The 23469-nt window shown below is 38.1% G+C and overlaps 1 long non-coding RNA gene across 17 annotated transcripts in view; it reads left to right on the top strand.

Moving 5' to 3' along the window:
* The window catches only part of LOC144301786 (uncharacterized), a 48777-nt gene that overhangs the window by 15698 nt on the left and 9610 nt on the right, over positions 1–23469 (top strand). For 11 of the 17 annotated variants that reach the window (XR_013368659.1, XR_013368664.1, XR_013368662.1 and 8 more), the window contains exons 2-4: positions 813–919; positions 5962–6228; positions 11895–12019. This is a non-coding gene — a long non-coding RNA (uncharacterized LOC144301786). Of the gene's footprint in view, positions 1–812; positions 920–5961; positions 6229–11894; positions 12020–13619; positions 14210–19014; positions 19143–23469 lie in introns of those variants that run through there. The other 6 variants (XR_013368663.1, XR_013368665.1, XR_013368673.1 and 3 more) reach the window with 3 other exon arrangements.

The following is a 23469-nucleotide window of genomic DNA, read 5'->3' on the forward strand; positions in this document are numbered from 1 at the left end:
TGTTCTCAAAGAGGTGGATAGATCCCCACTCCCTAAGTGTGGGTTGTGCATAGTGACTTCCTTCCAAAGAGTATAGAATGAAGAGCTGAAAAAAGTTTAACTTTACAGTGAATGGACCTCACAAACCCTATCGTAGGCATGTGATTAAAGTTATCATCAACAACAATGTCATATGGAAACCATGTGTCCTTCATAAGATGTGAGTAAAATGGCCCTTCATCTTTATAGGCTTTCTCTCAAATATCCATAACTCCAGCCTAATCACAAGAAAAACAAATGCTAGTGGTGGGACAGTCTGCTAATTATCTGACCAATGTCCTTCACAACTATGATGGTCTTCAGAAACAACCACTGTCTGAGAACCTACCACAGACAACAGTAGTCTAAAGAAATCAGACAACTCAGTGCAATGTAGTATCCCAGATTAAATCCTGGAAGAGAAAAGTACACTCAGTAAAAACTAAGGAATTCCGAATAAAGTATGTACTTTACTCAATGATAAGTTATCAATATTGGGTTTATTACTTATAACAAATGTACTACACTAATGTTAGATATTAATGAGAGGAAACTGACTATAGGGTACATGAGAACTCTCTGTTCGACCATTGAAAACAATCCATAAATAAATCTAAAACTGTTCAAATAATAAAATGTGTTAAAGTGTTTTTAGTGATTAAAATACCATGTATTTATATGGATATTTGGGAAACATTTCTATGCTGTAGTTTTACTGAGATACACAGAAATGGGTTATAAATTAAGGTACTCACAAGGTAGTAACATCTAGTCTACTTTCTCTTCTTTTACAGTAGAAATGACATAAAGTGATGTAATTTCCTGCCAGAGATCTGAAGTTTCAAATACAGTGTATCATTTGAGAAGTATAACTAAAAATATTCAAATAATGCAAAACAAGGTAGGAAATGAGGATTTAAAAAGAGCAAATAGAAACTTATAAAATGTTATACTCAGTTGATACTTTATAACCATATAAATATGACCATATAAATTATGAATGGACCAAACACTAATAAGCAGAGATTAATTAATCTCTAGTTACTTGATAAATTCAAATTTAATGGTTACTTTCCCTCTTACAATGGCTTATTTTAAATGTTTATTCAGGGAAGGAAAAAATTGATTCTCTAAGGATACAGCATGTACCAGTGTATAAATTATCTAAAATACATTTAATTTGATCTTTTCAAAGATTTTATTCATTTATTTGAGAGACAGAGAGAGAGAGAGTACAGAAGGAGAGGGAGAGAGAAGCAGACTCCAGCCTAACATAGGGCTCAATTCCAGGCCCTGAGATCATGACCCCAGCAGGGAACAGATGCTTAACCCCCTGAGCCACGCAAGCACCCCCAATTAATTTGATTTTAAATCATAAATGTTTCACATCAAGGGGATATTTTAAATATATATATATATATATATATATATATATATATATATATATTTGCAAAATGCCACCATTATTAAGAATGAAAATAATTTAGTAATATATCTGATAACCATTTATTAAATATGTTTTTTTAAAGTTGAGGGGCGCCTGGGTGGCAGTGATGAGTAAGCATGGGACTCTTGGTTTAGGCTCAGGGAGTGATCTCAGGGTCCTGAGATCCCACTGACTGGGGCTTCCCTGCTTAGTGGGGTGCCTGGTGAAGACTGTCTTTCCATCTCCCTCCTCCCATCCCTGCAGAAAGTTCATGCTTATTATCTCTCTTTCAAATAATAAATAAATAAATAAATAAATAAATAAATAAATAGATAAATAACTCTTTAAAAAAAATTCAGTTGAAGTCCACTTACCATCTAGGAGATTTAATTTATTTTTATTAATTCAGATCCAGAAATTGTCAACAATATATAAATTTTTAATTGAACATATAAATGTAATCTATTTGCATATCAATACAAAAAATAAGTTAAAATGTTGAGGTTTTTTAATTAGGTGTGTTTGAAACCTGCACTCTGAAGAAGGTTGCTTGAGTATACAAACACAACCACATGCATGCATCTATATGTGTGTATGTGTTTAGGATATTTGTTTCAGGATATTTTGGAAGGAAGGAATCTATCATTTGGTTATTTAAAAAGCTGTTTAACTTTTCCAAATGAAAAGTGGCAGAGTCATTCGGCCTTGAGATGACTGACAACATCCACTGTAAACTGTAATGAAATATATTTATGAAAAGCTCTATTTAAATTTACCTTAATGAAACCACAAATTGAACTATTACACGAGCTAAGTAATTAATGTTTCAAATATTTTCAGAATTTTTTTAATTTTTAATATTTTGTATCTAATTTCTGATATTCAAAATTAATATAATTAAATTATTTCATTTAGAATGAAATACAAAAATGTGACTTTAATAAATATAGTTTGTTAACTAACCCAGAGTAAAATAAAAACTTAAAAATATTTTTCATGAAAAAAAAAATATATATATATATTTTTCATGTTAATATCTATTTTATTTGCAGGAATTTAAAAAATAATGATTATTTATAAAATTTGACAATACAAGAAATATATTAAGTATATATCTGAGGTTATACTATTTCTATTGGCCTCATGATGGTAAAAATGACCCTCCCAACTTATTTTTTTTTTAAAGATTTTATTTATTTATTCATGAGAGACACAGAGAGAAGACAGAGACATAGGGAGAGGGAGAAGCAGGCTCCTCGCAGGGAGCCTGTTGTGGGACTCGATCCCGTGACTCCAGGATCATGCCCTGAGCCAAAGGCAGATGCTCACCCAGGCGTCCCTCAACTTAATATTCTTAAATTCTGGATAAATGAGGGCAATGTTGGAGCCTAAAAGTGATTCACTTTTTATGTTACAAAGTTTAGATTATTCCTTTGTTTTGGTAAATTTTGATAAATTTGTATGTTCAGGTCTTCAGTTGTGTTTAAGCAATAATATAATATCAATGAACTCTTCACTCAGAAGTTGCCTGATAGGACTTGCTGCATATTGCAGAGCTGCATTAAACGCACAAACAAACAAAATTTGCTAATTAAAAACAAAAACAAAAATAAAACTAACACAGAATTCAGCTCTGAGCACCACAGATGCCACAGTGTAGCTTGATTAAGAAACCTAGCAACTTAACAAATGTAGATTCCTTAGACATGAGTCAGCAGGGGATTTCAGAATGTTTACAAGTTTGTTTTCTTTGTTTTTAATGAATATTCTTGCCTGTAAACATAAATATTGGAAATAAAGCTATTTTAACTCACATTTCTTAATGTAAGTACTCAGACAGAGATAAATTAACACCATCAACAGAATTATTAAACATTGAAATGTTTAAAATTCAGGTTCAAACATTATTACTTTGCCCTTGGACTATATCTAAGAAGCCACTTCTGAAACAGTTTTTGAAGACCCAAGAGATAGAAGAGTGAACTTTGCATACCAATTAGAATTTTTATTTCCTTAGTTTTGGGTAATTTCAATTCAACTTTTTTATTGCAAAATGGCTATTATTTGCTATTTTTCATATTTAGACTTCCTATTATGACACAATTATCTTATTTTTTGAATATCAAATATTTTTAGAAAAGTACCCAATATGATTTTATCACCTATTTTTCCTGAAGATTGTAAAATTTTGTGTATATTTTTTCCTAATGAAAGTGCTTCCTAATTAAACTTTTCCATTTGGTGATTTTCAGATACCATAGGCTCCTATCTCACATTTGGCTGTTCTATCCACATTATATAATGGATCTAACCCTTCTCCAGCCACATAGATATAAAGACAAAGACCAGTGAATGGTCAGTACTGGGTTACTTGGAGAGAGGCATCACTGAGGCTTTTGTAGAACACAGAGAATTTTGAAGAACCTCCTGCAACATCTTAAAATTCATGTGAAAACTGCTCTACACTATTTTATTCCTCTGCCTGCTTTTATATAAAAATTGGTTGCATTTCTCCAATTTTCTCCCAAAACTGATTTTAAATAAGAGGCACCAACTTAATTTTGCATCATCTAGCACCTCTTGCTAGGTAGGACACGTATGCACCTGAGCTTATATCAAGCCCTTTTTAGGAGCAAAACTCAGAGGATACAGATTATTAGCTTCTGATCAATAATCATAATTAGAAATATTAATCTCTATTGGAAAGCAGACTGTAGAAGACAGAATTCTAAGATGCTTACGAAATTCCTACCCTCTGATGTATACAATGGAGGTGATCCTTTCCCCTTCAGTGTGAGCAGAAACTCTGAGAATGATGAGATGTCACTCTCTGATTATGTTACATTGTATGATAAAATGATTTTGCAGAGGTAATTAAGTCCCACAAACAAAGAGGAGATTGCCATTGATGGGCCTGACCTAATCAAGCAAAACCTTTAAAATAGGACCTAAGGGGGAGAGACTGGAAGCAACAGACACTCCCTCCCTGCCATTACCCACCTCTCTATTTCTCATCCTCACTCACTTGTGTGTTTTTTGCTGACTTTGAAGAAACCCATCTCCATGTGTTCTACCACTGTGAGGAAATAAATTTTGCTAATGACCATAGGAAGAGCACCTCAAACCCTCATGAGACCACAGCTCCTGCTGACACCCTAATTGCAATCTTGTGAGACCCTGAGCAGAGGATCCATATAAACCATATCTGAAATTACGACCCATGCAAATGTTAGGAGAACAAATGTATGTTGTTTTTAAGTGCTAATTTTGTGGTAATTGTTATGAAGCAATAGAAAAACAACACATAAGCACCTACCGTATTTAAAAACTATTAAAATAATATCATAGGGCAGCCCGGGTGGCTCAGTGGTTTAGTGCCACCTTCAGCCCAGGCGTGATCCCGGAGACCCAGGATCGAGTCCCACGTTGGGCTCCTTGCATGGAGCCTGCTTCTCCCACTGCCTGTGTCTGTGCCTCTCTCTCTCTCTCTCTCTGTGTGTGTGTGTGTGTGTCTCATGAATAAATAAATACAATATTTAAAAAAATACTATCATAAATCTTAGTTTTCTCTCTATGTTTTTCTTGTCTCTTATTCTTTCCAGGAAGCCTCATCCAGAATAGTGTATTATCTTATAGTACAGTGTATTTTCCAGTTCTACACAGCATAGGGAGTCATGCAAGAGGCTAGAATTCTGGGCCGTGTGGTGGAGTGCTAGTGGATGGCTTCGCATTTGGAGCTTTTCTGCTCTGCTCCCTGTACTTCCAATACAACAAGTCTATGTTTATCTTTACAAGTCTTATTCTTTCACAAACATTTTTTTTCTAAAGGTTTTATTTATTTATTCATGAGAGACACACAGAAAGAGAGGGAGAGACATAGGCAGAAAGAGAAGCAGGTTCCGTGCAGGGAGCCTGATGTGGGACTCGATCCTGGGACTCTAGGATCACTCCCTGGGCCGAAGGCAGGCGCTCAACCACTGAGCCACCTAGGCATCCCACAAACATTTTTTTTAATAAAGCAGTTTCACCATTAACCATTAACCAAAATCCTGTTACAGGACACTTGATATAAAAGCACAGATTTTATATTAATATTCCCTGTCCTATCAACCTGTGTCCTATTTTACCACAATGCTGTTTTTTTTTTTAAATCTCAATCTGTAGAATAGAGATAAATCCTAATTCTTAGCTATGCTTAAAATTAAGTGGTTCCAACAGGTATTGTCCTTAGATGAATTTGAAAAATTAAGTAAGAAAGTAAGTAAAAGGTTAATCCATAATTGGATTCACCGTTAAGTATTTCAGGGACAATGTTGATTTCTAATACCTCATATATCATTATAAATAAAACATAATCTTTCTCTTCTTTGTAAATGAAAATAATTTAAACAAAGTTATAGTGCCATATGTTTATAGAAATGGTAAATAATATTTTATGTAAGCATGGTACAAATAATATAATTAATTTCAATATAGTTTTATTGTTTCTTACATTCTCTCTCTTTTTTGTTTTAAAGATTTTACTTATTCATCCATGAGAGTCATGGAGAAAGAAGCAGACACATAGGCAGAGGGAGGAGCAGGCTCCCCATGGGGAGCCTGATGCAGGACTCGATCCCAGGACCCTGGGACCATGACCTGTGCTAAAGGCAGATGCTCAACCGCTGAGCCACCCACGTGTCCTACCTAGACTAGACCCTCTTTAATATTCAGTGAAGTAGTGCTTTTCTTCTATCATGGTGTGGAAGTTCCAGCAGACTCAAGAATTTTCTGATCATTCTTAGGTGAGACAAAACCTCACAGTTGCTTTAAACTTGGTAACATGGGCTGAGTTTAGAAATTAAAATGCTCATCCAAATACATTTATCAGAAATTTTATCTTAATTAAAAATAAGGTGCCCCTCCCCCACCTTTGATGAGAAAGGGTAGGGCAGCAGATGACCCTCTCATCCTTCAATCTCCCTTAACCTCTTCACATAGCTACTGTGTTCAAACTCACAGGATTTAAGTATGAGGTGGACAGCACAATGTTAAACTCCTCTGCTTTAACAAGAGGAGGCTACACTTTCATGAGTATATTCACGGCTTCTTCACAGCCTTCCACCTGTGCCCTTGCATTGTTGACTCCTCTTCATGGATGATCTCTTGACTTCACAGGGGCTGTTCTATGTTTCTTTCAATTTGTGATTTTCAGACTTTGTTTTTTTTTTTTAAGTTTTTTTTTTTAATTTTTATTTATTTATGATAGTCACAGAGAGAGAGAGAGAGGCGCAGAGACACAGGCAGAGGGAGAAGCAGGCTCCATGCACCGGGAGCCCGATGTGGGATTCGACCCCGGGTCTCCAGGATCGCGCCCTGGGCCAAAGGCAGGCGCCAAACCGCTGCGCCACCCAGGGATCCCTGTTTTCTTTTTTTAAAAAAATATTTTATTTATTTATTCATGAGAGACACGGAGAGAAAGGCAGAGAGAGAGGCTCCTCACAGGGAACCTGATGCTGGACTTGATCCCTGGACTGCAGGGATCATGTTCTGAGCCAAAGGCAGATGCTCAACCACTGAGCCACCCAGGTGTCCCTGATTTTCAGAATTTTTAACCCATGTGACATCTCACTGTTTTGTTGAATTTTTATCTAGCACATCTTCTTAAGAGGGTGCTAATTTTAAGTGACTCAGACTTACTTTGCTGCTGTGAGTCCCTATCTGGTTACTGGGGTTCCTGGATGGAGGCATCTGCAGTTATTTACACAGACAGCACCAACTGTCCCTCAGACTCAAGCTCTCCCTCTATCCTTCCCTTTCAACTGCTCCATCTGATAGATAACCACAGACTCTCAAGTATTCTATCTCAGCAATTCAGTAGAAACTCCCAAATTAACAGCCTGCCATGCATCTCCATTTTTCTGTTCCCCACCATAAGAGAAAGTGAACACAGGAGAGTTTGATATTATTTGCACATAAATTGGAACCAGAAGAGTTTTTGCCCATACTCCTTACTACTAAATTTAACTGAAGGAAACAAATGAACAAAATAGAATCTTACTTACTGTTGAAGGAGATCATGGAGAGGATGTGATCTGCTGGTTGACCCATGAGCTGGAACTGGGTATTCAGAGGTTCCTCACATACTCCCTGGTCCTTGGGATGACCATCCTGCCTGCCATTCCCACAGTGAGAAACATTTTCAAGAATACATCCTTGAGAGAGCAATGTGTTGTTGAGACCATATGGATGGTGTCAGTTAAAGCCACTGTATAAGCTTTTAAGATTTGGCAGGTGGGTGCAGTGATCTACTCAACTCACCACCTACAAATCTGGAGTGGCCTGACTCTCTCTTCCATCTCGTCCTGCCATCCTGGATCTGGGGGCTGGTTGCAAATTTCACATGGGAAGCTCTAGATATTGCAAAGAGCCAACAACTGGTAGCCTGTCAGTAGTCAGAAAAAAATGGGTCTCGAGAAAGAAGCAACCTTGAGGGCAATGCGTAAATGGCCATCCAATTTGGTGTGGGGAAGTGTGGGGAGGGTTGGCCCATTTGCTGGATGCTCATGAACCCCCGCCTGAGTAGGATGCCTTGAACACACCAGCTGCTCTGATGCACTTGTTGGGAATACTGCACACAGCACACGGCGGCCAAACTGGGAAGCAGGGGCTGCTGCGGTGGGCTGGACTCTACAGTGGTCATTCAGCTGGACACTGATTACCAACTAGAGGCTGAAGCCTGAGTTAAAAAGCTGGAAGCAGAGCTGAGATTACAGAAGGACATGTGGTTGTTCATAACTTTGCGGCTTCCAGGTGGGCAGACAGGGTGGAAGAGCAAGATAATTAGCTGGAGAGCTCAGTGTGCAGTTCTGCAAGGTCGGAGGGCAGATTTAAGGCCTTGAGCCCTGAGCACTTGTGATTGGGATGATAAGAGGTGAAAACCCTGGGAAGGCGTTAAGAACTCCGAGGAGTATGGTACAGTAATTGACAGTGGAATGGACAAAATGCCCGGTGTCTGACCCCTACTGCAAAAGAAAGCAGAAGCACAGCAACAATAATTCCAGACAGCAGGGCAGTGCCCTATTCAAGGAATGTTCATGATGAGAGAATACACTCCCACTGAGCTTGTTGGTATAGCTGCTGGGTCCCAACCAAGGCCACGGAAAGTATCCAGGCATGGATGGAGTGGTGTGGGATATGGGAGTGATGACATTTCTCTGACTAGGCAGGAGGCAGAGAAAATAAATATCACCACATATCCTGTCCCACAACACCTGAGTGGCATTCCAGGGATTCAAGGCATTCACTGTCTTGTAGATTGGATTACTCCATCCTGCTTGGAGGCTTGGCCAAATGAGAGGTACCTCCCTGGGCATGTGGGACCTTGGAAATCTACAGAGGAAGACAACAAATTCTTAAGAAGTTGCAGCCCAGGTGGCTCAGCAATTTAGCGCTGCCTTCAGTCCAGGGCATGATCCTGGAGACCCGGGATCAAGTCCCACGTTGGGCTCCCTGCATGGAACCTGCTTCTCCCTCTGTCTGTGTGTGTGTGTGTGTGTGTGTGTGTGTCATGAATAAATAAATAAAATCTTTAAAAGAAAAAAAAAAGAAGTTGGGAATAAGACAGGCCATCTAGAACCCCGTTTCTGAAGGCTCTGATCAGGTCACATTCAATGCAGAAATGAAAGCCAAGGTACTCCAGTACACCCCTTAGCACCCAGTGTGGGACACTGATATTCATGCTAAATGCAGTTGTAGGACAAGAAATTTATGATATTAGGCAAGCCATTGCTGATGTGGGGGAAAGTGACAAATCCTGAGAATGGGTACAAGCTTTGGGAAAGCCCTAAGATGGAGAAGGAACTCAAAAAGTCAAAAGGCTATTCCCAGATGGATGTAAAATACTCAATAAAAGTAACCTGAAAGCAAATGTGATTTGATCTCCTCGCTGCCAGGAACCCAACTGGAAAGACATAATGGCCACCTCACACGGTACTGGTAAGCCTAAGAAAAACCTCAAAAGGCTGAACAAGAGTTCAGACTTGCCCCACCTGCCCCTACCAACCCTGATGGTCCACCTGCTCCAGCAGAGATCTCTGAGATACAGTCCTAGTCCGGGTAGTCTGGGTGGGTACCTCCCATGCCCTGGGTATAAGACCTATAGGTCAAGACTGCCTACCAACTGGGAATCCATAAGCCTGCCACCTCTGTGAAAACTGGTAACTCTCAAACAATATAAGTTGCTGGGCAGGGGGGTAGAAGGAGATAGGAGAAACTATCCAAGAACTGCACTGAGTGGATATTGCATATCCTGCCCATAGTGCTTTCAACAGCTCAATAAAAAAGCTAAATGGAGGGACGCCTGGGTGGCTCAGCGGTTGAGTGTCTGCCTTTGGCTCAAGACATGATCCTGGGATCCAAGATCGAGTCCTACATTGGGCTCCTTGCATGGAGCCTGTTTCTCCATCTGCCTGTGTCTCTGCCTCTCTCTCTCTCTCTCTCTGTCTCTAATGAATAAATAAATAATATCTTTAAAAAAATAAAAAAGCTAAATGGACTGCAGAGAATTGAACAAGATAGTAACTCCCATCCATGTGGCTATGCCCAACATAGCCTCCATCTTGGATGCCTCTGCCAGAGTCCTAGGAGTATCCCATGCTGTTCTGGAGTTAGTAAAAGCCTTTCCCTGGCCACTTAGTCAAAAGATCAATTTGCCTTCATGTGTGAAGGACAATATCAGATCTTTCAAGTGCCTCCGTAAGGTTACCTGCATAGCCTCCCCATATGTCATGAGATGACATCGTCCCCATGGCTGGGGGTCTGTCCCTGTTATCCTTCCCCACATCAGTAAAATGGGCCTTACACTGATGATACAGTGTTAACATGTGAAGATTTGCCTCTGCTGTAGGATGCTATTCAGGCTTTGCTGGAACATCTATGAGGAAATGGAAGTGGTGAGGCCATAGAAAATTGAAGGTCCAGACACTACCATAACATTCTGGGAGTCATTTGTTCAGGATAAATGTATGTTGTCCCAAAAATTAAGACTGATAGGATGCAAGCTTATTTAACTCCTAAAAATGTGAAAGAGGTATAAGACTTTGTATGGATTTGGGGATTTGGAGGATTTTTCTTCCCCACTTGGCACAGTGCCTCCATCTCTTATCCCACCTCCAAGATAAGGGCCTGTGTGGGACAGATAAGAGAAGCAAGCCACCTTTGCAAAGGCAAAAATAGTATCGAGGCAGATGAAAGTTCTGGGCATCAACCAAGCAGAGCCACCATTGAGTCAGATGTGTCTGAGACCCCAGAAGTTATGGGTTGAGCACTGTGATAGAGACAACAAAAAGGAGAGTGCTGCTAGGATTTTGGCTCTAGCTCTGGAAGGGGACAGAAACAAGATCTACCCACATAGAGCAACAGCCCCCTCATAGTGTACACAGGAGTCCTCCAGATAGAGCCTTTCATGAAGGAACCATGGCAGCTAATGGGCTCAACTTAGAATGGTTTAGCTGGTCATCACTCATGAGCCCTGGCTGGTAACTCTAAGCTGACAGTTGGGCTGTTCCAAAGGGATTAGCTGTATGGCTTAGAAAATGGGAAGTAGAGAGATAGAGAGATGATCATAAGTAGGTCCTGTGGGACAGGATATGTGGTAAGATATTTGGGTTCAACTTTAAGACCCATTGTCTCAAACTTCACTGTTTTCCATGCCTTAGCTCATAAGTTGTTGACACCCCCTGACAATCAGCAAGGTGATGCCCTAGCTGGGGTGTGAGCCCTAGCAACTGACCTTTTAGTATATACAGCAGATTGGGTGCATAGAAAAAGGGGCCATTGTGGCACCTGGGGGGAATGGCACATTGCTAAGGATGCTGATTGCCTTTGAAATACAAGAACTTGGTTAATGCAGTAACAACATGCCTCATGTGTTCTAAGCAATGCTCAAGGCAACTGCCAAAGTAGTCTAGGGCCATCATTAAGAGTTCCCAACCAGTAAAGGATTGGCACATTGGTTACATTGTATATGTGACCGCCCAGTGAAGGCCTCTATATAAACTTTTAAGATTCTGGTGGGTGACCTTAGGGAGATACTCATTTTGTAGCCTCCTAAAATAAGCCTTGTGTGTAAGTTTCCTTGCTTATTAAAACTGTCACTCAGCACCCTGGAGTGCCCTGTCTCTTTCTCCAGTTGTCTTTGCCCTCCAGGTATAGGGCCACTTTCAGATTTTATCCAGGAAACCCCCAAAGTTGCAACCAGCACTTACTATATTATAGATTTATGGATGAATGTTATATTTTCCTTATATAATCTATATTATTTAAGCTAAATACAATGATAATGTAGTAAACTCAAATTAGAAATCAAAACACAATATTTTTTAAAAGACAAACAATTTTAAAGGAAAAGAAGAGATTTCTGATTATGCCTTTCAGAGCTTCTATCATTATTCTTCATTTATTTTTTCAGGCTATCACCTCAATTTCACAAATGTTCTTCATGGAAGCCTAGGAAGTAAACCTGGGTCATGGGGGACATGGTTCCAATGCTCAGTTTCTTTTGAAAAATTTTCATCCAAACATGAATTCACAGAGGTATATGCTGGTGTTATACTCTGCTCCTTTGTCCAAATACTAAAGTTATAACACTTGTAAGCTTCAAACAGAAGTTTTCTTTTAACTCTTATTTTTGAAACATGGCAAATATGCCTAGCTAACTACATTTGTTAAGGTTGGTATTTTAAAATGCTATCAAACCTGCAGAGTGTAAAAAAAAAAAAAAAAAAAAACCTGCAGAGTGTAAAGGATTTTCTTGCACAGCACACAGAAGTATACAAAGAAAATATATTTGTTTCTGATCAATTAGTGTAGTTAGTTATCCTACAAAATACAGAATTCCTTCAAGGCAGTGTTTGCTTATTAAAAAGTCATTTTTGATAAGGGTGAAATGCCACAATTCTGAGTTTCTTCTGCATATATTTAATATGTGACAAATGAGCATCCTCAAAGATCTACTCAATTAGAAAAATGGAAGTGTGGCATTAATTTAGCCTCATAAGTATCAAGTGTGTGAAGAACGGTTCATGAGTTTACTCTTGTTTGGTGGCCTAGATGTCTGCCTCATCTAAGGGAGATTAAATTGTAAACTGAAGAATGAGTAGAGAATATTTAATTTTGGTAGATGTGTGAGCATGCGTGGGTCCGAAGGGTAGTAAAGGCTTAGCACCAAAGCAGGGCATACTTGCTGCAACTGGTGTCATGCATCCAGGGAACTGAAAGAAGCCAGTGTGGTTGGGAGGAGAGAATATGGCCCTGACGCAAGTTTAAAATTGACAAATTCATATAGCCAGATATCAAAGGCTTTTTCAAAGTTGATAGTAAAAATGATTAATCTTCAAAGAAGAGAAAATCATTATATGTTGCAACACTTTTCTCAAGAAACAATATTTTGTGTATCTGCCTCATCTGAATGTTGTAAAATCCTCCCTTTTTTCTTTCCAAAAAGCAATTATTGGAGAGATGCTTTGTGTTACAACTGTCTATAAAAGTCTCTAATTTCAATATGTAAAACAATCGTGATGCCATACCACACTGAGTTTGAGATTTCTTGTTTTACATGCATGCATATTTTCATTAAAATGAAAAAAAAAAAGAAAAAAGGGGCAGAGTTTAAAAAAAAAAAATCATAGTAGAACAAAAGGGATACCCACACAATAAGAAGGACTCTTGCAATGGGTTATTGAAAATACATATGAGTTGCCTATTAGACATGAATTTAATGGTGTCAATGGACATTGACAAAGTCTCTTTTTTTTAAGATTTTATTCATTTATTCATAAGAGACACAGAGAGAGGAAGAGGCAGAGCCGGAGGGAGAAGTAGGCTCCTCTCAGGGATGTGGGACTTGATCCCAGGATCCTGGGGTCATGCCCTGACCTGAAGGCAGACACTCAACTACTGAGCCACCCAGGCATCCCCAGAGTCTCTCTCTTCTGATAGAGTGGTGATTTGGGCCTAGTTCTTAGGATTCTGCACTCCACACATTCTAGATTTCAGGTGATCTCCTTGTGCTAATTCTCCAGACATCATCTCTCACTACTTAGTTTTCTTCTTAAAGCATGAGGAATAGCATCTTACTCCGCACTCTTTGTTGGCCCTTGGGGAACTGATTCTGATTTGGATCCCTTTGTTTCAGAAGAACTGCTTAGCGACATTTAGGGTGTCCGAAGACACTGGAACCTACCGTTCTTTCGCAAAACAGCTGCATCTAGGTTTGAGCTGGATCTCTTTCCTTATGTTCTATCATAATTTATTCACCTTCAAAGTCAGAGCCACCTGAAAAATTATAGTATCTTTATGGTACATTGGAGTGAACTCCTATCTAACTCTCAAAGGCATTTTCATTTCAGAAGACAGATTCCTCTTCTAAAACTAAAATAATAATAATAATAATAATCACTCAATTGCCTATTTCATGTGACCAAGGAGACAGTACCTTTCAGGCAGATTCATAAAACAGGTTGCAAATATTATTGAAGAAATAAAAACTCTTAATTTGCTACCAGCATGAGGCTACACAGCTATGTATTGATTAACTCTCACCATCAGCTGTCCCTAATATGAACCAAATCCACCCAGCCTCTCATTTCTTTATTTATTTTGCTACATTTCTGCAATTATAACCAAGTCACAGTGACCTTTTCCTTTCCAGTGGAAATCCACAATCTATGAAGTCTACTTAAACAGAGGTTGTTCAACATTTTTCTGCAAAAGGCCAGACTATAAGTATATTAGGATTGTAGGCCATATGGTCTTTTCTTAACTATTAAAACCTGTCATTGTGGGGTGCCTGGCTGGCTCAGTCAGTTAAGTGTTTGCCTTTACACTCTGGTCACGAACCTGGGTCCTGGGGTGGAGCTACGTATCGAGCTCCCTGCTCCTCCTAGCTCGTGCTCTCCCTCTCACTATCTCTCTCTCAAATAAGTAAATAAAATATTTAAACAAAACAAAATAAAACCTGCCATTGTAATCCAAAGCAATTATAGACTATTTACAAATGACTGAGCAGGTATGTTTTCCAATTAAACTTTATTTCCAACAATAGAGAGAAAACTAGACTTTGCCTGCAGGGTTTTTGTTTGTTTGTATGTGGGGGGTTGTTTTTTGTTTAGTTTTGCTTTTTACACAGAAGCATTTTAGTCTTGCAAAATATAATTTGAGAGAATCTCTTTCTTCTCTACCTCAGCAATGTGCCAGTATTATATTTCAGGCATATGATTAACCCTCAGTTTTAAATTATCCTGTTAAGTTTTTTACCCCACATTTTGAAAATTCAAAACAAACAATGCCTAGTTTTAGTGTAATGTAGCCTCTACCGAGAGTCACCTGAAAAATACAGGAATTTGTATTCCTCCATACATGTCAACCCACTCATGGTTCATGTGTAGCTGAGGTGCTTCAACATATGCAAGTATCCAACAGCTAGGCGTACCCACATGAGACCTGAGGAGAGAAATGAGTTATAAGAGACAATAATTTCAACTATGCAAATGGAATCAGTCAGCAAAGGCAATGGTTTTCCTTGGGAGCAGCAGTGACACAAGTTTTAGAACTTCCTTTTGAGGCAGATCAGTTCTCACTACAAATGGCATCAAGATTGTGCTTCTCAAGAACAGCCCCCTGATTTACTTTCTCTGAAACAGGAGAGAAGTCTAAATGAACATTTAAAAATCTATTTCATGGAATAGAGATCTTTTCCAATATGGAAATTTAACCTCCTTAAAGGATATTTTAAAGCATAGGTCACGAAGAAGACTATTGATTCTAGAAGAACGATATGAGTGTTAAAAAAAGAAAGCAAAATTTTAGTATACTTATACATATACAAATGAGGCATTAAAGTTGTAAAGACTAAAACTGAGGAAAAAACTGTGGCAGTGGCCTTTGAATTAATTTAGAATGATGGTTTGGTTTCCTCATATAGCTTCCTGGAATGGCCATGCTGTTGCATAACTATCATGTTAAAATTTGCTATATTTACATTCCAAGAAATTTCTACATGACCATTAAATACAAGTAATTTTCTAATAAAAAGTTTTGCTTTAGCAATGAAAAGACATAAACTTTGATCATTCTTGCCAAAATGATTATGTCTCTTGTAAAAACTATAGAGTATCATCAGTCCATGTGGTATTTTCTAGTCTTTGAAGTAAGAACCTTCATAAATTGTATTTGTGTCATTTGGTGCCAGATGTTTTGGCTCAATTTTTCTTATTGCACAGATTTTTTTTAAGTTAGAGGTACAACTGACCTCATTATTTTATTAATTTATTCACTTATGCATGCATTTAGTGAACTACTTCCTTTATGAATACTAGGTTGCAAACAGTGTGCCTGCAGGACCAAATGTTTAAAATGGAAGGAAACCAGGGCACCTGGGTGGCTAAGTTGGTTGGGAATCTGACTCTTGATTTATGCTCAGGTCTTAAGGGGCTGGGATTGAGCCAGCCTCAGGCTCCATGCTCAGCCAGGAGCCTGCTTGAGGAATCTTTATCTCTTTCTTTACTGGTTAGCATTCTCTGTTTCCAATCAATAAATAATCTTTAAAATACAATAAAATATGTATCTTAAAAAATATACAGTCCCAGCATACATATAAACACATCACTGTCATTTTGTGGAGCAAGGAGCCACTGATCTCTCCTTAAACCTCACAGGTGAGATTTTTCTCTCTTTGAGGTTTTGAGGGTCAGAGATCCAACAGGCTGTATTATGTATTCCATTCCAGTGACTGAAATAGAGAATAATAGAGAAAGAGGAGTTGACAAGTACTTTAACATAAAGCTATTCTCCTAAATCTTAGGTTTCCACTATAAAAACTAAAGATGGTCCTTCTTGTCTTCACTGTTTCAGATAACTATATTAGTTAAGGCAAACTTTAAGTGCTCTTTGTTGTAAAATAAATACTTGCTATGTGGCATTCTAATGAAACATGGTCTGCAAGTTATTTGAGAGAATGCAATTACTTTTGCCTATTAAATTTCAGAATTGCAGCAATTTATCATTCTTATCAAAATGATTTTTTTTATGGTTCACATGGCTCATGAAACCAAGGGCAAAATAATCAGAATAGTTTAATAAAAAAATTAAACATTAAGAATTATGTATTTTCCATCTTGTATTTTTTTAAAGTTAAATTTTCTTTACTATCAGTTTCTCAAAACAATTTACAGTTAAATTATCTACTATTGATATGGGAGAGCTTGGTTCTTGTCTCATGGAGTCAAAGAAGGAATCTCACAGACAACAGAGAGTAAGCAAAGCAATAGAAGTTTATTAAGCAAAGAAACAGAGAAATCTCTCAAAAGTGAGAGGGGTCTTCACAGGGTTGTCACTGAGGGCTTTTTTTAAATCTCTTTTATAGGAAACTGAACAGGGAACTTGGTAAATTTCTCGTCAATATCAGGGTGGATTTGTAAATATCATGTCTATATTTAGAACAAACAGGGTGGCCTTGGAACAAGATGGTTCTTTATAAATAACATGAGCACAAACAAGGTGTTCCCTTTTCTCTGATTAATATCTCCTCCATAATATTCCTCTACATCTGGGGTTTCTGTGACCCTAGTAGCTATGAAAGGGGATACTCCCTAATGTTTTGGAGCTAGGGAGCCAGGTTTATTTTTCTGTTTTTTACTGTCTTACCTCTGTTTTTTTGGGATGGGGAGGACCCTGACTCTGGGACTCTTCCCTTATCTTTCCCTTCCTAGTGCCACCTACCCCTAACTTGTCCCTACATCACTATCACATAATTATATGCACAATTGTGATCAATGGTATTTCCCTGATGACATATCAGTATTATAAACATGAAAATTGAACTCGAGTCACAAATGTTTAATTACTAAGAATGTATTTTAGGGGTATCTGGGTGGTTGAAATGGTTAAGCATCTGCCCTCAGCTCAGGTCAGGATCTTGGGGTCCTGAGATTGGGGCACACAGCAGGCTTCCTACTCAGTGCGAAGTCTGCTTCTCCTTCTTCCTCTTCTTCTGCCACTGCCCCTGCTTGTGCCTTCTCTTTCTCTCTCTGTCAAATAAATAAAATCTTTTAAAAATAATATATTTTATTTTAGAGACAAACTTAAACTTTATCAACCTTGCAGGGTCTTTGAATATTCTGGAACATATGGATTTAGGTTTCAAAAATATGACAGTTTCAGTGTTAGGATGGAATTTTGAAGGATTGAATAACAATGCGACTTTGCTTAGAGGAGGGAAACATATAAGCTATAATAATTTTGTTCTTAGTCCCTTTTTGTCATTTCAATTTTTCTTTCCACTTTTATTCTATCTTCAAAATACACTCACCCTGACAACTAGAAGTATAAGTAAAAATTAAGGAAAATCCACACAAGAGCTGCATTTGCCTTTCCCTTGCTCCCATGCCTAGAAAGGTTGTTAGCATTCTCCCCCTCTCTCTTAGTTGCTCCTTCATTCCTCATAAACTTGAGTGGTTTGAAACAAGTTCAGCAGAAGGATCAGTTTCAGGGCCAGGTGACCCAAGCAGCACATATAACCTCTTTACTCTGCGGATTAACTTAGAAAATACTGAAATATCATTTACTGACATTCAAAGGTCATCCATCTATCTCCTAAAAGTCACATTGCAGGGGTGCCTGGATGGCTTAGTCCATTGAGTGGATGACTCTTGATTTTGGCTCAGCTCATGATCTCAGGGTCCTGGGATGAAGCCCCACATCAGGAATCCTCACTCAACAGAGAGCTCTCTCCCTCTCCCTCTGCCCCTCCCCCATGTGTGTGCAACCCCCCCAATAAATAAATAAATAAATAAATAAACCTTAAATATAAGTCACCTTGCAAATGGTCACCTTGTACAGGTGAGGATAGAAGATGCTTTGTTTTCATCCCTGACATAACTTCAGAGCTCTCATCTATATTACAGTTTTTTGGTTTTTTGTTTTTTTGTTTTTTTTTGTTTGTTTGTTTGTTTGTTTGTTTTGTATTTTTTTGGCTATGTAGGGAGGTGACAGGAGATACATATTTGTTTATTTCGGAACTAAAGTTGTGACATAATAACTCCCACTTGGCAGATCTAACCACAGTGGAATTCCAGGTCCTCAGCCTCAAGATGCCACAACAACAAATAGCTACCACCTGCTTTACAAAAGAGTATGAGTTATTTTTCCCAGGTGCATTTAAAATTTGGCTAGCTACACTGGTTTTCTTTGCCATAGTATTCATGAAGGTAATATTATAGCAAATAATCATATATATTACATTTAATGGGATAGTCTTATTTGCTATAATAATACTAGTTGTGTTCTTAAAAATACTAAATTGTCCAGAAACACATTATTAAAAAAAAGGGGGGGGGGGGTTAGAAGCTGGTGAGAGTCACACTTACAAAGCAAGGTATTTGCCTTATAACAAAAGTAAAAATATTTTTTCAGTAGCTATGTTTGGATTTTATGAAACAAGAAGTTGGTTCTTTATAATTAACAAGATTAATGTTATTGAGAGGTCTCCTTTAAATCTCAGTTAACACCTGGACCTCTTCCCTTTCAGCAAGCTACAATGTTGCTGGTGTCACAGAGCCAAATCTCTATACCTAAAAAAAGAAACAAGAAAAAAAAAAAGAAAAGAAAACAAGCGAAGATGTTTTATTCCTTGGTGTAGTCCCCAAGTCTATTTTTTTTTCTCTTCCTCAGGTGCTGATCAGGAGCCAGTTATATCAAGTAATAATGCGAGACATTGCAAATTGCAGGTCTCATTTGATAGCTTATTTAAATACAACATTAAATCTCTTATACTTGTAGCTTATCATGTAAAGTTCATTTCATCACCCATTGCCATTGGTTGCCCAATACAGTCAGCTTTGAATTAAAAAAAAAAAAATGTGTCATTGAGAGAAGAGCATATCATTTTATTAGAGTAATTTCTCTCAACTGTTTTCTCCTATATAGTCTATTTAATAAACAAAAACATTGTCAAGAGCTTTCTTAATCATTCTATATTTATCTACCTATAGGCTTCAAACTACTCTGTGCATACAAACCTCACGGAACTCTCAATCCTTATAAGTTTTCTGTGGTTGTTATAACAAATTACCAGACATTTCCTGACTTAAAAATATACAAATGTATTATCTTATGGTTTTATGGGGTCACTCTGGGTTAAACATCAAGGTATTGGGGGAACTGTTATTTTTTTTTCTTAGAGATTCTAGAGAAAAATGCACTTCTTTTGTTTTCCAGCTCCTATAGGCTTCCAACATTCTGTGTCTCATGGCTTTCTTATTCCAACTTCAAAGCCAGCAGAGTTGTATTTCTCTGACCATCTCTTTGTGGTCTCATTTCCATTTGACTCTCCTCTTCTGCCATCTGATTCTACTTTCAAGGATTGGTGTGATTACAGAGTGCTCATCTGGATAATCCATACTGCTCTCTCTGCTTAAGTCTAGCCCATTGATACCCTTCATTCCATTTGCAACTTTAATTTACCTTACATAATTTATAGGCTCTGGAGATCAGGATTTGGACATTTTGAGGGAACATTATTCTTCTGACCACTCCTAACAAATGAACTCCTTATATGCATTTGTGTTTAACTACAACTTGCAGAATGATCATAAATGCAGTCTGGGGCATGTGGATGGCCCATTGGGTTGAGCCTCCACCTCTTGATTTTGGCTCAAGTCATAAACTCAGGGTCCTGAGATCAAATCCTTTGTGGGGGTTCCCACTCTGTGCAGAAACTGCTTGAAAGCCTCTCCCTCTACCCCTTCTCCCACAAGCACACATAAGGCTCTCTCTCTCTCTCTTTCTCTCTCTCTCTCCCTCTCAAACAAATAAAATAAATCTTTTTAATGTAATCAGATACTTTTTCTCCGTACCAAATCCTAACAGGTGATAAAGAGAAAACAATAGAGAATTCCCTCACTTCATCATCATTCATGGAAAATAATAGACAATTCAATACTTTGAATAGACAATTCAATACTTGAAAGAATCTCTAAGTAAATAGATTACTTACTTATTGTTTCTCTTCCGTCTCTTTTAGACACAATTAAATAAATTTCTCTTGCTACATTTGATAGTATTAATTTAATATCATCATGTATATGTTAAAGTGCATTTCATCACATTTGTTTATATTCAATTATAACATAAGTATTAACCCAAATATTGAAAGATTTAACCCAAATACTTTCAATGTTGTGTTTCACATTTGACCTTAGGTTGCTTGAAATAAGTACTGTAACTTATCCACCTCCATGTTCATCATAACTCTCATATTATGATGTTGCATATTACAGACGTTTGCTGACTGATTGAGGGGATGAATTTAGGAATGATTGCCAAACAATAAAATTCTTTCCTAGCCATTATGTCCAATAGGAAGCTTTTAAAATATTTTGTAAATATTTATCCTGTCACTGGATACAATTTCCTTTTTTCCCACTTATCTTATAAATATTTGAAATTGCATTCAATTTAGAATAATTTAAAACATGTTAAACCATCACTTTACCTTGAATTCCTAGTTTATATTCTAAGTGAAAAAAAGAGCAAATTTTAAAAAAATGCTGTCTTTCATGGGGCAGTTGCAATATGAATATTTTTTGTACCATGTATTTTATTTCACTTGCTAGGTAATCATCTTATGTTCCCAATCATTTATATAACCTTAAAGTCGAAGGACCAAAGTCACATTTAGAAATGATAAAGATGAGCGATAGCTGCCACATTCTAAATTAAAACCAAGTTACTTCTGGGGCCCAGCTTGCAGCATTCTTTATTATAGCATATCCTATTGACAAGGGAAATGTTTTTTGAGTTTCTTAAACCTTGAGAGTTATAAAGCCCGGAATGCCTATCTCAAGCTGGAGTGTCATTACATTTCTATGTGTCAGGCATTGGATTTCAACAAGAACTCATTTTCAAACCAATAGCTGCTTTTTGAAAAGGGATGTGGCTAGTAGCTTTATCAAATCCAAGTACAAAACCCCAAAAGCAACATCTCCTGCTGCTACCTTTTGCACACCGCTTCCCTTTTTTATGGTAAGTATCCAGAAACATAGCAATTTTTTCCCTGACTACTAGACCTCAGAAATTACAGGTACTTGCATTAAACCATAACTCATTTGCTGTTTTAAGTGACAAAGGAGCTTGTCCCATAATGTACTTCTCTAATTGCATCTTTCTTCCGTTGAGATGTTGGGATGGTCCCTTCTGGCGCTTATGAGATGGGAAATTTACAAGCAAAGAACACATCAATTCAAATATACATACAATTGGCAAATAACATATATTAAGTAGAAGCAATGAAACTATACAATAAAACATTGTAACTTTTTATGTTTTGCTTTAGGCCTTAGCAATGAAAGTCACTGCTTCAAGAGTTAAGTTATAGCTGCCCAGAGATCCTGTTATCTCCGGGCCAGAGCTTAGAGAATAAATAGGTGGAATTGAAGTGGCAAATGCTAGGTGAGGGATAGCTAATGCAGGCAAAGACTTTCTCTCTCTCTCCGTTGATTCCTTGCCCCACAGTTTGTTTTCATCTGTGTAGCATCCACATCTCAGCATCTGTAATGCCCAGGCTTGAGGGATCATAGATTTGCTCCCTCATATTCAACCTTACATTTCTTGGTACCTCAGCTATCTTTGCACCCAGCATCCACAAGAGGGTGGGCATTTGAGGGCCTGTACCAAATAGAGCTATAAATGTGGGACCCAGGAAATTTAACAAAAATCCCCTACCCCTGGACAAGCAGAGCAGGACTGATTCCATTTTGTGCTACACTGATTCCCACCTCTCGTATGACCCTCACATGACCTGCTTATTGCTTAAGGCGCTGCCCCACCCTAGTCAAGCCGCTGGGCACATCCTAATCAGAAATCGGCTCATAACAATGTAACCCTGCTTTGTGCCCGCCAAAACTGCACGCCAATTCTGACCAAAGTAATAGGGCAGCTCAAATGGATACTATAGGGTAAGGTGTAATTCAATTGGCCACCTGCGTGTGGACCGACATGACTGTGCAACTTTCTGTGTATCCCATTGGCCACTGGTGCCTATAAAGCTGCTACACGTCTTAGTCTCGGGGTCCAAGTCCCTGCTCCGCTGTGTCGGGTGCACTTGGACCCAAGCTCGAGCTTGTAAATAAACCTTCGTGTGTTTGGGTGCACTTGGACCCAAGCTCGAGCTTGTAAATAAACCCTCGTGTGTTTGCATTGGTGTCGGCTCCACGGTGGTTTCTTGGATTCGCAATCTTGGGCACAACAATAAAAAGTCAAACCCTTCTCTCCTTGAAGTTCCCAAGCATATTCAGTTGAGCTACACTTAGGTGAAGTCTTGACCCCAACTCGAATCTTTAAAGCAGCTGAAATCTTGGTAGAATAGTGGCCAGTGATCTGGGAAACATAGAGAAAGTAATCTTTGTACCAGTAAATGATACACATTTCCTTCAGGCTCTAGAAGAGTAACAGCTGCTCTAGCCCAAAGCCTTGCCCCAGTTCCAGAAATCAATGAGCCATTTCCCTTTCCTTAGGAGGGCATGAGCAAAAACAGAAGCCAACAATCAAGTTGCCTATGGCCTCCTTCCCTGCACCCTGCTAGCAACCATTTCCTGATTCTTCCTTAAAACAAAAGGCAGAAATGGGGCATAGAAAACTCATGTTAAGATCTTCTATAAATAAATAATCTTTTGGCCTCTGATCCATGAACCTAGTTTTTGCTGTCAGAATACAATAAATTAATATAGACATAAAAAGTATCCATTTAATGGTGAGGGTGGAATCCTGTAAGAAATGGGATTTATGAGAAAAGAAAGACAAGGGCCCCACTAGCTGGTTGAAATTGATAGTAAACCTATTGACCAAACTTCTCCTACTTTCTGTAATTTCATAGCTTTAAACTTAGGTAAGTTGCTTAAACATTAAATGTTTTTATTTCTATTAAAAAAGAATATGAAGAGAGCAGTTCACATAGAGCCTAGTATATAATAAGCTCTTAAGAAATGCTA

The sequence above is a fragment of the Canis aureus genome, chromosome 30, assembly GCF_053574225.1.
Source record: "Canis aureus isolate CA01 chromosome 30, VMU_Caureus_v.1.0, whole genome shotgun sequence".
NCBI lineage: Eukaryota > Metazoa > Chordata > Mammalia > Carnivora > Canidae > Canis > Canis aureus.